Here is a 14,564-nt window from a genome sequence, read left to right on the forward strand (position 1 = left end):
TCTGAGTACATCTGCATGTGTGAGCGTGCACACACACACACACACAATGGGAGAGGCCCAGGAGAACTGAATAACTCACCAAAAAAGAGGATATTGCGATGTTGTGGGTGGGGAAGAGTCTGTTATGGGAGGTGAGCAGGAAAGCACAGAGTCGATGACCGAAAATAAAGGTGTGGTTTTGCAGATTTAATCATTACCTTCCCACTTGAGAGAGTTTCTAGAGGTCTGGTCCTCCTCCTCTTCCCTTGGAGGGAGACCACCTTACAAATGGATTTCCCTTATAAATGTAAACGTTTCTTACAAAAGAATAGGGATAACCTACTTGGTTTTCAGAGTTTTCCCCATGTCTACTCTTTCATAGAAAATAACCAGCTTGAAATATGTTAGTATGCCAGAAAGACACATTTTGAGTTGGTGAATTTCACTTCCCTGCAGAACTTTATAATAAGACATGATGCTTGGTAGCGTGAGTGTTCTCCATTTGTTCCTCCACTCCAAGATTGTCTTGGCTGCTCTTGGTCCTTCGCATTTCCATATACATTTTAGAATCAACTTGTAAATTTATGCAAACACATCCATATGCTGGAATATTGATTGGGATTGCATTGCCTCTATTGGCTAATTTGGTGAGTTTTACATTTTTAAATATTCTTGTTTATGAACATAGCATAGCTCTCCTTTTATTTAAGATTTTTGATTTATCCTAAAGGTGTTTTGTTTTCTATGTAGAGATACTGCATGCATTTTGGTAGCTTGAGTCCTAAGGTATTTGATGTTTTTGAAAATAATTTAAGATTTTCATTTTTTTATATATTTACTGCTTTCAATTGAACTGTAGTGGATTTACAATTTTGTGTTAGTATCAGGCATATAGCATAGTGATTCAGCTATGTCTACACACATGTGTGCACACACACAAACACACATAATTTATCCCTTCCCCCCTGTTTCCCTTTGGTAACCATAAATTTGTTCTCTATGTCTATGGGTCCACTTGTATTTGTTAAATAATATAATTTGTATCTTTTTTTTTTTAAGATTCCACATATAATCAATATTTATTTATCTTTGGCTTACTTCATTTAAGATTTTTATTCTCTTACTGTCTCTTGCTGCTAAGTCACTTCAGTCATGTCTGACTCTGTGTGACCCCATAGACGGCAGCCCACCAGGCTCCCCCGTCCCTGGGATTCTCCAGGCAAGAACACTGGAGTGGGTTGCCATTTCCTTCTCCAATGCATGAAAGTGAAAAGTGAAAGTAAAGTCACTCAGTCAGGTCCGACTCTTAGTGACCCCATGGACTGCAGCCTACCACGTTCCTCCGTCCATGGGATTTTCCAGGCAAGAGTACTGGAGTGGGGTGCCATTGCCTTCTCCTTATTGTCTCTTACTGGTAGATAAAAACATACATTTTATATTGACTTTGAAAACAATGACCTTGCTAAATGCACTTATATATTTCTAAATTTATCTATATATATTTAAATATGTCCTATGCATATAACCATGTTGGTGGAAGTGAAAGTTTTATTTCTTCCTTTTCAATTCATTTCCAAACATATGTGTACATATATATGTAATTATTATATATATGTATATACAATGTGTGTGTGTGTTTTGCCTTTAGTATTGGCTAGGACCTTCAGTACAATATTGAATAGGAATAGTTGGAGGGGGCATTTTTGTTTCATTCTGGATCAGAAAGAAATCTCTAGATATTTTACCATTAAGCATGTTTGCTATATGTGTGGGCTTTTTGTTGTTGTTTTTTTGGTATATAACTTCTATCATGTTAACGAAGTTCCTTCTCTTGCATTAATAGTCTGCTAAGAGGTTTTTATAAGAACTAATCTAAGGCTTAATTCTTGGTAAGTGCTGGCCCCTTTTCAGTTTGTTTTGCTCTGGTGGCATAGAACATTAAATACTTGGGCTAAAATTTTGGGTGTACAGAAAGACTGGTCCTCTTTACCAGGCCTTGAACTCTATTTTCTAATAACATTCTCATTGTTTTGAGACTATTGAAAACTGTACATACAGTTACATTTAGCTGCAACTATCTTCTGGATGTCTTAGAATCATATTCTGTCACCAAGTAGAAATCACTGAAGGACATTTCTAGGGGAAGTGCTGAAAAGAATTTTAGGTTTTTATCAACCTGGCATTTTGACTCCCTCAATTCTTAGATGCCTTGTGTGTGTGTGTGTGTGTGTGTGGCGTGCGCATGCTCAGTCATGTCCAACTCTGCGGCCCACCAAGCTCCTCTATCCATGGGATTTCCCAAGTTAAGAAAACTGGAGTGGGTTGCCTTTTCCTGCTCTGGGGATCTTCCCAGCCTGGGGATAGAACCTGTGTCTCTTGTGTCTCCTGCATTGGCAGGTTGATTCTTTACTACTAGTGCTACCTAGGAAGCCCTCTAGATGCCTTGGTTATTCTTGAATCCCTTCCAGAGTCTTCAAAATTCAGCTCCCCTGTTGCCTGGAGGTTTAGAAGTAAAGGCTACTGTTTTATTTGACTGCTAATTGTATGCTTCTACTATAAATATATCATTGTCTTATATACTGTGAATGGGATGATGAACTGTCCCATTCTCTATAAAGAGAGTCCATCTGATGAGGTGTTAGAGACATAATAACATACATTATTACATTCAGATAGTGTTTCAATCAGAGATCAGAAGAGTCAGCCACTCCACTGAGAACCCATGTTGGGACACTTTATCAAAACATTTATATTTGTCTGCATGCTGGACAGGAATGGCTGCCTAACTTGATGATGCCAGGGGTTAGCAACACAAATACCCCAAGTTCTAATCTGAATTCTCACACAGCGTATTTGCATTCATGAACGAACGGGCCTAGTAGAAGCACCTGTTGAGAGTTGGAAGGGACCTGTTAGATCACACTGTTTAGTATTCTCCCTGAAGTCCAGAGAGGGTGCCCAACTCATACAGCTGGCAGGAGGGAACAAGTCTAGGATCCAAGGTTCAGCCTTCCTAGGTCATATTGTCTCAATATTTTAGGTGTGGAACACAGTGCTTTCACACGCATCAAAGGGGAAAAGCACGTTCATGTATGGATAAAGTTTCATTTCCTAGGCATATTGATCGATTCAGGGTAGAATTGCAAATTTCACCACTTTAAAGCTGGTGCTGGACTGCAAAAGAAACCAAAGTAAAACATTTCCTCTTATTTGATTAAAAAGCCCAAGATCTAACCACTTTTTCAGATTCTGATATGGTAAGCACTGTCTCTCTCCAGTCCATTCTCTTTTCCAGTCACTATGATTGATCTATATTAATAGATACATTTTACATGTCAATGAACCACCAACTGGTACACACACATACTTTTAATTTATATGCAGAAACAATATAGTCTATTCCTTTCCTTTTATTCTATTTTATTCAAGAATATGTCAATCAGGATCTGCTACATCGGTCCAGGTTCAGAGCTACCACTTTGAAAAAACATTGATCTACATACTGGTCAGTTGTCCTTCCAAATCATCTTAATGTACAGTCAGAATCTTCTAGTACATAAAGCTTTCTATCATCTGCTGTCGTCTCCCAGCAGTACTTGGGTACACATTCCTCCATCCTGAGTGAACTCTTTCAGTTTCCCATACAGCCTCTTCCTGTCATCCACTTCCACATAGTTTTCAGTATTTCCCTTATGCCACCTTCTTTGAGACACCTTCCATACCTTCCAATCTGATTTTAATTTCTCTCCATGGTTTGCTTATTTTATCATCAGGGAATATTACCGATGGTCATTCACCAAGCACTTAGTGTATGCCAGGAACTGTGTTACTGCAGAACTTTATGTTATAAATATTAATATAACCTCTCTGGATTAGATGGTAACTGTAGTTTGGAAAAGTGGTATAACTTACATAGGTAATGCTGTTAATGAACCGTAGATCAGTGGCTTGGACTCAAGCAAACCGATCCTAGAGTTGTTTTTTTAATAATTGATTTTTTAATTGGAGGAAAATTGCTTTTCAATGGTGTGTTGGCTTCTGCCATACAACAATGTGAATCAGCCATAATTATACATATAATAATTGAGCCTTGAGCCTCCCTTCCCTCCCCCCAGTCCTAGAGTTCTTGATTTTATTTATTTTTTAATATAAGTTGAGCACTGAAGAATTGATGCTTTTGAACTGTGGTATTGGAGAAGACTCTTGAGAGTTCCTTGGACTTCAAGGAGATCAAACCAGTCAATCCTACAGGAAATCAGTCTTGGATATTCATTGGAAGGACTGATGCTGAAGCTGAAGCTCCAATGGTTTGGCCACCTGATGTGAAGAGCTGACTCATTGGAAAAGACCCTGATGCTGGGAAAGATTGAAGGCAGGAGGAGAAGGGGACGACAGAGGGTGAGGTGGTTGGATGGCATCACCGACTCGATGGACATGAGTTTGAGCAAGCTCCAGGGGTTTGCGATGGACAGGGAAGCCTGGTGTGCTGCAGTCCATGGAGTCGCAAAGAGTCAGATACAACTGAGTGACTGAACTGAACCGAACTGAATATTTATTTTACTCGTTGCTTATTTATTTGGCTGTGTCGGGTCTTAGTTGTGGCACCTGGGATCTTTGGTCTTTATCGAGGCATGGGGAATCTCTTAGGTGCGTCATGCAGACTCTTAGTCGCAGCATGTGGGATCTAGTTCCCTAACCAGGGGTTGAACCCAGGCCCCTTACATTGAGAGCAGGGAATCTTAGCCATTGGACCACCAGAGAAGTCCCTAGGGTTCTTGGTTTTAAACTTTAACTTTGCTTGAGGATTCAAAGGGACAAAAACAACATTTCATTCACTCAGTAATCCTACTCCAATCCCACAATTTAAATTGATCTCTATGTGTATCTTAGACCCTGGTTAGATGACTCAGGATTTATTTTTTTTAATTGTATGAATTCCACACCCTTTTTGTACACTCCTTTAATATGCTGTTTACATGGATGTGGGATACATGGTCCAGGTGACATTAGAACCACATGATGTTGCCTTTTCCTCCTGACTTGTGCCTTGGAGACATAGTGTAGGCTGCTCACTGGACCTGTGGCTTATAAAGCAGGGCTGGTTCCATCCCTGGGTGTTCTCTTGGTATTTGTCACTGAAGCCTTTGAGTGATGTAACTCAGCTCAGTCAAGGATTCCTCTAATGAGCTCATCACCGCAGCAATCTCAAGGGTTGCAGAGTCCTAGGATCTTGACTGTATCCTCCACTTAGCTCCAGGCTCACCTCTGTTGTCTGATCAGCTCACCCTAATCACAGAGGGGGTGACTTGCTGCCACAATACTGTCCACTCTGTCAGGGGTCACACAGGAAATTCTGAGGCTCCCAAACCACATGGAAGTTAAGGGAGGCTCGGAGACCTAACAGATGTCCTTTCTGCATGACTACTTCATCAGTTTCTCAATTTCTCTGTTTCACTTAGTGCCTTATGAATTCTATCTTAGAAATCTTTGCCTACCCCAGGATTGAGAAGATAGTCTCTTTTCTTTTGTTGAAAAATCTATACTTTATATCAAAATCTATGATACATTCCTTTCCACCTGCATCCTACTCAATCCACCAAATAATTTTTCAAGCTAGAAAGGCCAGGTTTCCTCCACCACACACCCTTATCCTCCCTACCCCAGGCATAGAGTAAACACTATGATCTTATCCACCAAGACACTCTATAGATATGTTTGCAAGAGAGAAACAGAAATTCCTTCTTTCTTGCCATAAAACCTAGTTCTCAGCTACTCTTTTGCAGGCAACTCTCATGTCTGTTTTAGATAACCAAGATTATTTTTTTTAACTGTATGTTTTTATCTCTACCTCTTGCAGTCTGCCTCTTGCTTAGGGAAAAGACAATGTACACAAACATTTAAAAGAAAAAAAAAGTCATTCATATATTTGAAAAAGAACCATCTCCATCACACAAAGCTTTGAGCGATTGTGTAATGAATGGATTTTTCAGAAATGAAGGTACCTGAAGGAATATATGAAGACTACTGCACAGACTAGAGGCTTTGGTGGAAAATAAAAATATCAGAGTGGACAAAAACACGAGTGGGACATGCAGGCTATAGCTGCACTGAAAGGAGAAAAGGGAATCAGTGCCTGGGTGGATTGGGGTAAAAAAAAGCAAAATAATTGTTTGATACTGGAATGGAGACATGACTGTGATTATCAGCTAGAGAAACCTAGGGCAGGTTATAAGAGGCCAGAAGACTTATTTCTTCTCTGAAATCAGTCTAAATGAAGTTCTCATAGTCTTCCAACATTTCAAATGTTGATCATATTAAAGTTATACTTGTTTATACCTCTAGAAGATACTGTAGTGGTATAATATAGTGTCATTTATATGGAAACAAGCTAGAATGAGTAATATATTGTCATGAATTATATAGTTTATTATTCTTACCATCTGTAAACTCAGTTTCCTTAATTTATTACAGAATTAATTCTGTTTATATGTGCTACACTTGTGAGATACAAAGATCAATCAGAAGCTTATAACTCACTTCAAGAAGCTTACAGTTTAGTGAGTAGCCCTGTAACATAACTGGACATAACAATACAATACTATGGGTGGAAACTTCCACAGGCTATTATAGCAGATTTCTAAAGGAGGGTGTGGCTGAGTTCAGTATTAAATAACAAATGTGAGCTCATGGGGCTTCTCCATCCACTGAGGATGTGTGGCCCTGCTTTTCTTAGTATCAGTCTGCACTTTGAATTCAGAAGAAGCTATTTGTATGGGGTTCATCATTGGTCAGAGGTAGGCTCCTTACAGCAGGGGAGCTAGGGGAAAGGCTGATGAGAGAGGAACTTGTTTTGTTGGGGAAACAAAGAGAAAATACTGTGTTTGAAAGTGGATATTAGGTAACTAAATTTTTTCACCAAAATGGGTCAAGACAGTTACTGCCAAGTATAATCATATGATAACTCTTTGGGACAGGAAATGTTATGTGATCTATCTATCAACTGTCTCTCCTTCTATCTGTCATCTATCTGTCCATCTGTATGTCTGTACATACGTTACAAGTGTCCCAAGTCTTTGGAAGATTTTGAATCAGTGAGAGAGTGATGATTATAAGACAAGATGTTTTCCTCTGCCTGTCAATTACAATCAGATTGAGAATGAAATTTATTTCTGCTCTTCTAGAATCAAGACAACAGAATATCCCGGTGGTTCAGAAGTATTAAAAAAAAAAATGAGAAAAGAATGTGTTCCCCAACGCTTGCCTAGCAAGCACCATGCCAGTTAAGCACTGCTCTAGGGTCGCTGTGCAGCTCTCCAGCGGGCCAGATGGGAAACTTCTTAATTAGATTTCAATGATCCTTGTTTGCCAAGGTGCATTGTTCAAGGATATCTGGTGACTGGTTGGCTAAGCATTTGTTCCAATTTTTGCCTCTTCTCTGTAGTATTCTGCTGAGATGTGACTCTCTCTTGTAACTTTGCAGTTTCCTCTGACAATAGGTGAAATCTGTCTGCTCCTGTCATATGTGGAACCTGATGGATGTCGAGGGATGAGATCAAATTAATTCAACAGGTGGCAGAGACCCCTGGGGGAGAAACAGCCTGCTCCACCTGGTTATGCTAATATAGATTTCAGTGCATGGTTACCATTCTGCAGTTCAGGACTAATTGAATTTGCATATCCCCAATGTCTAAGAATTGATTTCCTAAATGAGGAAATCTGGGGCATAACGACCACGTGTCTATGCATCACTGTGCATTATTTCCGGATCCAGAGGAATCTGCAGAGAGTAAATTACTTAGTCCCCTTGGACAGATGGAATTTTCATGTTATCTTAGGAAAGCTGTGGGTATTTTTTCTCCTAATTGAATGGGATCATTCTGTGTTCCAAACATAGGATCGGAAGTGCCTTGAAGGCTGCTGGGAGGGTAAATAATTAGCTACCCTACTGCCTGGAGAAATAGCTTAGAGGTTTTTAGAGACACAAATGGACTGAGATATTATGCAAAATTAGTTTTTGTTAGACTCTAATTTATCTAATTTAATATAATTATTGAGAAAAGCAAAACGTGGACAGTTAAGAGCACGGAATCAAGAGCCTGGGCAAAGAGGTTCAACTTGAAAGTTCTTCTAAAGAGATAATGACAATTAAGCCTAGATTTATTGCTTCCTCTTAACACTGCACTTACAGAGTTTGCTGCATAATCTAACCCATTAGAACTTCAGTTGTGTCTTTAATATTCATAAAACTTTACATTTATCAGAATCAAAGCCCTGTGAATAAAGGTAAATAATTGTGTACTATCATCATACTTATCTAACTTTTCCAAATATGACTAAATCTGATTCTGAATCTTTTTTTTTTTTTTTTTGAGTCCCTGCACACAAGCAGAAAATAACAAAACCAGAACTCTGAAGCCAGATAATTTTATGCTGTAGGAGACAAACTAGAGGGGGATGGAAGTTTTTGAGGAATATCCATCACCAGCCTAGTTCTCCCTCAAGTCTGGGTCAGTGTACTCAAATAGTGATGTAAGGAAATGTTAGTAGGCATATCATGGGCTGCTGCAGGACCTTAGATCTATCCCATGTCTCTCGTGACTTTCTTTTTTTTTTTTAATTTTATTTTATTTTTAAACTTTACATAATTGTATTAGTTTTGCCAAATATCAAAATGAATCCGCCACAGGTATACATGTGTTCCCCATCCCGAACCCTCCTCCCTCCTCCCTCCCCATACCATCCCTCTGGGTCGTCCCAGTGCACCAGCCCCAAGCATCCAGTATCGTGCCTCGAACCTGACCAGCAACTCGTTTCATACATGATATTTTACATGTTTCAATGCCATTCTCCCAAATCTTCCCACCCTCTCCCTCTCCCACAGAGTCCATAAGACTGTTCTATACATCAGTGTCTCTTTTGCTGCCTCGTACACAGGGTTATTGTTACCATCTTTCTAAATTCCATATATATGCGTTAGTATACTGTATTGGTGTTTTTCTTTCTGGCTTACTTCACTCTGTATAATAGGCTCCAGTTTCATCCACCTCATTAGAACTGATTACTTGTTAGGGAAGTTGTGTTGTAAGCCTCTGTCATAGGAGCCATGAGCAGTAGGTTTGGAATGGGATTGGAGATGATAAGGGTTAAAGGAGAAGGAACATTTGATTAAGTCATAAATTAACAGAAAATGGCTCTGGAGACTCACTTACTAGAAAGTAGCTCAGGTTGGGTGGAGATCTAATGGAGTTCGGTAATTAATATTTCCATGGGGCTTCAGTTATATCAGCATTAGCACCAATCTTCTCGCTTATGAACCACACCAAAAAGATGTGTCAGAAGGGCCACAGAGCTATGTCATTTGGCTGAGAGAGAGAGAGATATTCAGTAGATCTTAGTGGCATATTTTTTTTCAAGGAGTTCAGACTGCCAGTTGAAAGCCTATCAAGTTGTCAAGCATAGGAACTACTGTAGAAGCTAAGATATTAGTATTAGGAAAGGTGGGAAGTGTAGAAACCCTGAATAAACACCCAGGGTCCCAGAACTCATTTTTCAAATGAGGAAATTAAAGATCTGGGAGTTTTTTAGCATCTTACAGAAGTCACATAAAGCTAAGTAATATTTAGAGGTTGAATCCAGCTCCATGAGACGTTAAAGCCTGACTCTTTCCTTTGACTACCTTTACTGAAATCATGAGGGTACTCCAGACCAGAGCTCTACCATCATCACTGAGGGCTTTTAGAACTTGTGAGCCTCTTAAACTGACAGCAACCCACTTCCCAGCAAGCATGGAGTAGGCTATGTTCCTTTGAACACTCTTCCTCAGACCTAGATTTATCTAAAGGAGCATATTTTCATCACTCAGCATCGATAACTACCATGTGTTAATTACTTCTTACTATATATCTGCAAGTAGCAAGGTTGAGGCTTTCCTATTTAATACATGAAAAAATAGTGACCTGCCTAAAGTCTGCATAATGTTCTTTGTTAACAAGAGGGAGATGTCAAGTTTTACACCAAGTATTAACATTCTTTGTCCTCAAATTCTAGCAGAGTGCCTCACTGACTATTCTAACAGTAAAAATTATAATACTTATCACTTAAAGATGAGTAAACTAAGTCCCAGAGAGTATAGTAACTCACCTAATGGAATATTACTCATCCATAGAATAATAAAATAATGTCATTTGCAGCACCATGGATGGCCCTAAAGATTGTCATCCTGAGTGAAGTCAAAGACATATCATAGATGTTGCTTACATGTGGAATAAAGAAAAAGGGTACAAATGAACTTACCTACAAAACGGATAGAGTTACAGATGTAAAAAAACAAATTGATGGTTACCAGGGGTAATTCGGGGGGAGGGATAAGTTGGAAAGTTGGGATTGACATATACACACTACTATATACAAAATAGATAGCTAATAAGGACCTACTGTATAGCACAGAACTCTATTCAGTACTCTGTAATGACCTATATGGGAAAAGAATCTTAAAAGAGTGGATATATGTATACGTTTAACTGATTCACTTTGCTGTATACTTAAAACCAACACAACATTGTAGATCAACTATGCTGTAATAAAAATTAAAAAAAGAAAGGACTTGCCTAATGGTAAGAAGTCAATCAGCAATTGACATAGCATTCCAACCTAGACAGTTTGACTCCAAGGTCAGTGCTCTTAACTCTCACCCTTCACTGCTTATGCTAATATTTGACTTGATGTTTAACAGATTTCAACTGCTTTCTCATTAGTTAGCACAATTTATCTTCCTAGTAATCATGGGAGTTAAATAGTATCATTATCCCCCCTTAACTATGAGAATATAGAAGCTCTGGGAGGTTAAGTAACTTCAAGGTCAATCATCTGGTCTCAGCAGAGTCTTCTTACTCTAAACTCCAGATTCTACCCATTAATTCATCAAGATGAGACTCTGTATGTCACTTGTTACCAATGGACCACGGTGCTCTATAAATCAGTCAGCCTTCTCTCAGAATCCTGGGACAGTAGATTGCAAAAATATGCAGTTTATTTCATGACTTTGCAGCTCCTCCCATAAAAGCCTGAAATGTATTTTTTCCTCCTCTTTAGCCTGAACTACGTGACTTGCTTTGACCAACAGAATGCAGCATAACGATGTTGTAACCTAGGTCTCAAGAGGCTTTGCAATCTTGTGATGGCTCTTTCAAGTTGCCCTGTGAGCAAGTCTGAGATAGTCTTCTGAAAGACTCCCAAGTCGTCCTGCAGAAGGCGTCCTAGGGTAGTTGGTAAGCAGCCATTCTGACAGCAGATTGCAGGTGCATGACAGCCCAGCCAAGACCAGAGGAACCATCGGGATAGACCCAACCCAAATTGCTGATCTGCTGAAGTATGAGCTAAGGAAAGCTTTAATTTTTAAACTATTAAGTTTGGGGATGGTTTACTGTGCATCAAAAGCTAAGTTTCTCACCAGGGTGCTGAATATTGTCACTTGACTGTTTAGGCACCTACGTTTTTGATCCCTCTCTCCTCCTTCACTGTGATTACTGAAGAACTTCTGTTATTTCAGAGGTATCCAGTAAAATTGGATTCTACTTCACATGTGTTCAAAGTATCTCGTTGAAAATAATTCTGGAGCAGGGGACTCTCCAAGTTTTGAGTCTCTCTCTTCTTTAAATTGAAAATTCTGCTCTGCCAAAGTTTAGGTAGAGTTCACTTTCCCTGTTTCGATTTGCCAATCATGTCACATTACAGTAACAAAGGGCTTCTTTGAAGGCAGAAAGGTCGTGGAGGAAGGAAAGAGTGCACTGAGTGTCACGGAAGAATGTGACTGGAAGTGATATTATGTGATTATTGCCTGCTCACTTCCATGCTGTTTGCTAACCAAAATGGACAGAAAGGTGACAGATAAACAGTGTAACTCCAGGTTTGATAAATTATATTCTAGTTGTATTAGGCCATTGGCATTCTGATTGTACTAAAATAATTCAGATTGAAGGACTTCCCTGGCGGTACAATGGTTAAGACTGCACACTTCCAATGCAGGGGACGTGAATTCACTCTCTGGTCTGAGAAGTAAGACCCCACATGCTAAATGGCAAAAAAAAAAAAATAAAAAAATAATAATAATTTATATTTATATGCAACCAAATCATAGTGAGAAGGTTATGTTATAAAAGCCTTCACACTGCATTTTTGCTTTTCATTTTGTTTCTCTAAAAGTGAAGAGTAAGATCAATGAACACAAGTGATTATATCCTTGACTTAATAATTCTTCTGGCTTGGGTAAGAACATTCACAAATGAAGGCAAATTTCCTCTGAGGTTATTTGAAAAAAATGGGAATATATGGTTTGGCTTTATTTATTATTTATAGACTCAGCTTTTTTTTTATCCATGCATTTATTAAATAAATATTTACTGAGTACTTCCACTCTACACTAAGTACTGTGAAAACAGGTAAGATATAGTACCTATAGAAAATTACTTATAGAACATTATAGGATACATTCATTATTAAATATGGTAATTACAACAAGAAAGAACCAAATAGAATATTGTTTGAGGAAGAGATTAATTTGGCTTGCAGAAAACAGAAATAAATACAAAGATAAAATAATACTAGATATAACATTTTGAATTGATGTTTCTTTTTGAAATTTCTGATTCATAGACTTGTTTATTCTGGCTTTGTGGAAAACAAAATCACCATATGTTTATCTTCAGCACAGAATATATACCATTTCCTCTGGAGCACTGCCCTGAAATTGCAAGGGGTCATTTTCCAGCTGGTATTGCAACTGACTTTTCAGTAGGCTGTATTCTCTGAGACAAGCTTTTTCTGGATAATAGGGTGCATGCAATTAAGTCCAATCCCACAGGCGGTTTTCCATTCACTTTGTTATGTTTTGGATTGGAAGCATCATTGTGTTTGTGATTGGAAGCACACATGTTAATGTTCTAACCCTTTTAAATGATGCTGACAGAAGCGTGTTTAGCAGGTAAAGAAAGCTTGGGTCCAATGTAAGTGTTGTAGAGAATGAGGATAAATCACTGGCTCTTCTATAATTGATGGGATCCAATGTAATCACCTTGCCACCAGGAGACTGGTTGATCTCAGAGTATGGTACCATGCTTGGGACCCCTAGTGGTCACTGCTGTGGATGAGTTGAGAGTGAATTTTGGTGTACAGATAAGCACCCCCTCCTTTTTTTTTTTTTTTAAAGCTTATGTATAGACATCATCTCTGTTACTATGGTCACATTTTTAGACCCACACTGGGGACCTTGGGCCAATTGGTCAGTTGAAATTGGTCAGTTGAAAGAGAATGGACTTGTGCACACAGTGAGGGAAGGAGAGGGTGGGATGAATTGAGAGGGTAGCATGACATATACACACTGCCATGTATAAACATCTAGCTAGCAGGAAGGTACTGTATAGCGCAGGGAGCTCAGCTTGATGCTCTCTGATGACCTGAAGGGGTGAGCTGGGGGGTGGAAGGGAGGCTCAAGAGGGACGTGACGTGTGTATACAAATGGTTGATTCATGTTGTTGTAGCAGACAGCAGAAACTAACACAACATTGTAAAGCAATTATATTCCAATAAAATAGATATTCAAAAAATAAATTATTTTACATACACACGCACACATGACTCAGAATAGGTGTTCCTGTTAATTAAGGGCCTCTTCTGCAGTAAGGTCTTAAGGCCCATTTACAAGTGGTCCATTAATCTATATCGCTCCCAAATTGCCTTACCAGCAGTCTTCCAGGCTTTTTATTTCCAAGGGATGGATGGACCCTGTGTTTACAGATCTATGTGGGTCATTACTTCTGCATGAAAGAAAAGTGAAAGTAAAGTCATTCAGTCATGTCCGACTCTTTGCGACCCCGTGGACTGTAGCCTACCAGGCTCCTCTGTCCATGGGATTCTCCAGGCAAGAACACTGGAGTGGGTTGCCATTTCCTTCTCCAGGGGATCTTCCCAATCCAGGGATTGAACCCAGCTCTCCCGAATTGTAAGCAGATGCTTTACCGTCTGAGCCACCAGGGAAGTCCTGGTGTTACTTCTGCATACCTCCTTGCATTGTAACCCTTACATTTCTGCCTCCTAGGGATAGTTCTCTTTCCTGAACTCTTTCACATGCAGTCCACCGCCGAGTGTGGTTATCATGCCACAGCTGTCCACGTTCTCTTGTGGTGAAACTTTCCATAAATCTTAATTGTTTAATACTTACAGACAAGTTTCTCAGTCTCAGCATTATTGTTTACTCTAGGTTGGCTCATTCTTTCTTGTGGGTGAGATGTTTCTGTGCGTTTTAGGATGTCTAGCAGCATCCCTGCGTTCTACTTGCTAGATGCCCACAGCACACCTTCCCCCGAGTCGTGACAACCAAAAGTGGAGCTGAACATTACCAAGTGTTCCTGTGGGAGGGCAAGATTGCCCCCAGTTAAAAATGACTAAAGTAGGGTGACAATGCAAAATCATTTGACTAGAACGGCCCCGTTTCAGGCCTGTTGCCCTGGCCTGTTTTTTAGCTCAGATGTGTCCCTGTTTATATGATAAATTATAGTTGCTCTAGTCATAAGAGACTCCCCATGAGATCA

At 39.4% G+C, this 14,564-nt stretch overlaps 1 long non-coding RNA gene across 3 annotated transcripts in view; it reads left to right on the forward strand.

The window, feature by feature from the left end:
- The window catches only part of LOC123330980, a 136,937-nt gene that overhangs the window by 90,354 nt on the left and 32,019 nt on the right, over positions 1-14,564 (forward strand). The window contains exon 1 of one of the 3 annotated variants that reach the window (XR_006547349.2): positions 11,236-11,347. The exons of the other annotated variants lie outside the window; for them this stretch is intronic. This is a non-coding gene — a long non-coding RNA (uncharacterized LOC123330980). Of the gene's footprint in view, positions 1-11,235; positions 11,348-14,564 lie in introns of those variants that run through there. 3 annotated transcript variants of the gene reach the window in all.

The sequence above is a fragment of the Bubalus bubalis genome, chromosome 21, assembly GCF_019923935.1.
Source record: "Bubalus bubalis isolate 160015118507 breed Murrah chromosome 21, NDDB_SH_1, whole genome shotgun sequence".
Lineage (NCBI taxonomy): Eukaryota > Metazoa > Chordata > Mammalia > Artiodactyla > Bovidae > Bubalus > Bubalus bubalis.